This window comes from Akebia trifoliata, chromosome 11 (assembly GCF_017979445.1).
Source record: "Akebia trifoliata isolate Shusen 1 chromosome 11, ASM1797944v1, whole genome shotgun sequence".
NCBI classification, from domain to species: domain Eukaryota; kingdom Viridiplantae; phylum Streptophyta; class Magnoliopsida; order Ranunculales; family Lardizabalaceae; genus Akebia; species Akebia trifoliata.
In genome coordinates this window covers 49,806,775-49,809,576 of record NC_141385.1, presented here as the reverse complement: position 1 = coordinate 49,809,576, position 2,802 = coordinate 49,806,775, and the positions used below count along the sequence as shown (strand labels likewise).

At 36.1% G+C, this 2,802-nt stretch overlaps 1 pseudogene; it reads left to right on the top strand.

Moving 5' to 3' along the window:
- The first annotated feature begins 824 nt into the window (after nucleotides 1–824).
- Nucleotides 825–2,111, top strand: LOC147392423 (kunitz trypsin inhibitor 5 pseudogene; annotated as a pseudogene).
- The last annotated feature ends 691 nt before the right edge of the window (nucleotides 2,112–2,802 follow it).

Sequence of the window (2,802 nt, the reverse complement as noted above, 5' to 3'; positions counted from 1 at the left end):
ATCATATGCAAAAATAAATAAATAAATAAATAAAAGATAGGCACGTTACTAAATAAATGCCTAAACAATTATAGAAATTATTTTATTTATTTATTTTATTTATACATTTTATCTTCTTCAATTTTCAGTCTATCCGAAATCTATCCGATTTGTATCTGATTTAGATCCGATATCTATCCGATTTGTATCTGATTTAGATCCGATATCTATCCGATATGGATCCGATTTCTATCTGATATCTATCCGATTTCTATCCGATATCTATCAGATTTGAATCTAATACAATTCATCAGATAAAACTCCAAAAGATTGTTTAAAAAAAAAATTATATAGAAATTAGAAATCTAATTTCTCAACTGATTTCTATCCGAATTTTATCTGATTTGTATCCGATTTCTATCCGATACAACTCAGTAGCCAAAATCGGTCTTCAAATCAACATTTTAATATAGTTTAAAAATACAAAAATTTTAGAAATCCATTATCCTTATGATTTCTAACATTAATAAGCATTAAAATAAAATTTTTATCCAAAATCCGAGAATCATGAATTTCAGAATGCAATAAAATAAAATAAATAAATAAATAAATAAATATCAAGGCAGAGATTATGGGTGCTCTGATACCAAATGTTAGATTAAAATCCAAATCTAACATATTGATTCTCAAATAAATGCGGAAATAAATCAAGAGAATCAAAACTGAAAATGCCCAAAATTTGTATAAATACCTCCCGCCATTGATTTCACCCTCTTACGCTGAAGATCCGTCGATCTCGATTTGGTACTTCCAAAACTCTGATTCACTCCTTAGATGGTGTAAAAATGAAGGAGATTGAGAGAGTGAGTAGTTTTGGGGACCAAACGGTTCCTTTTATAACCAAACTTGGTCGAGGCTTCCATCAAGCACTCGACCACGTTTTGGTTTGTTGCCACAAACCAGATCTGAAGTGGGTCACGTTTCTTAACTATAAGAAACGTGTTGAGACGAAGTGGACCACTATAAGGGATCCGAAAAAATAGGGTTGTAAATGTGTGCGAAAAATAAGGGACAGTAGAGAATCGGGGATAACACATTTTACTCCTCTTTGCAGGTTGCTTTGGCTGGAACATCTTACTCATTCTTACAGAGAATAGGTGCAATAGTGGTAAAGTGAACATAATATTTTCTTAATTATTATCTGACTTCATATCTTCCTTGAATTCATTGTTGAATCTACGAGTCTTATGGAACTGGATCTGTTCTACAGTGTAATGGGGTCAAACGTTTTGCAATTGGGACCAGATGGCTCTTCTTGATTTCATAGATGTGGGTAAAGGGGTTAATTAATTGTTTCCATCAGAGTCGAAGTCTTCGCTTGATTCTTAGTCTCCAAAGCGTGCAAGAAATGACATGCATAGAACTGGATCTGCCCTGTTATTCATGGAAGTGGTGGTGGGCTGACCCTAGCAAGCACTAAGAATGGCTCATGCCCATTGAATATCGTCCAAGATCAACGTGAGGTATCAAATGGTTTGCCATTGAAATTCAATCCTGTGGACCAGGATGGGATCATTCGTGTTTCGACCGATCTCAACATTAATTTGCCATTGAAATTCAATCCTGTGGACAAGGATGGGATCATTCGTGTTTCGACCGATCTCAACATTAAGTTCTCCGCTTCGACAATCTGTGTGCAATCAACAGTGTGGAAGGTTGTGCTCGATGGGTCCACAGGAAAAAGGATTTGTTACAACGGGTGGGGTCGAAGGGAACCCAGGTGCCTTCAACTTCGAGCAATTGGTTCAAAATTGAGAAATATGAGAATGATTACAAGCTTGTTTTTTAGCCTACTGTGTGTGACACCTGCAGGCCCTTCTACGGGGATATTGGTATTTATATTGAGAATGGAATGAGACGTTTGGCTTTGAGTAATAAACCATATAAGGTTATATTTAAGAAGGTGTAAAATATGGTCATTGTTTAAGAATAAAGCAAACTCTCAGCCACCCTATGACGAGTGTAATACACTACCAGTCAGTGAGAATCTTCTATGTGTAAGTTTTATTTTATATAATAATGATAATTAATAAAGATGGTTGAGTATGTTAAACTTTGAAAGAAAAAAGATTGGGGGAACTATTGTTATTTATGTTAAATAATCTATTTTCTGTCTGCTTCTTTTTCAATGATAGAAAATGAAAAATAAAAAAAAATAAAAAAAAATTGCTGATTGTTTTATGAGATTGCAGGAACCATAATGGGGTTTAAGTAGGAAATAGTGGAAAGAAGTCCTAATCAGAAGAAAATCCGAAGCATAGATTATGGAAACAATTCTATGATGGCTCAATAGAGCCATCAGAGCATTGTTTGATCTCCAAGGTGTTGCTAAGGAAACTCAAATCTCCAAATTAATAAGCCGGTTGTGTAGAAGAACCATTAGAGGTGTAAGATTGTGTAGAAGAGGCCACAGGAGACGTAGGCAAGAGAGAATCAAAGAACTATGCTGCAAGGAGGTTGGGTATGCGGCTGATGTGGTAAGGGCATAGAACTGCACATCTTTTTCCTATGTATCCCAATGAAAACGATCTTTGGTTCCGTGCCCTTGCCATGCCAGCCTTGTACCAATACTGCATGCATTCATCGTGACTCAATTGCAAAAGAATAATGATGAATGCACGCGGTTTTTGTACGCATTGGGTACACGGCTGACATGGCAAGGGCATAGAAGCACGCATCTTTTTCGTATGTATCCCCCTGAAAAAGATTTATGGTTGTGTGCCCTTGCCACGTCAGCCGCGTACCAAAAACCGTGTGCATTCA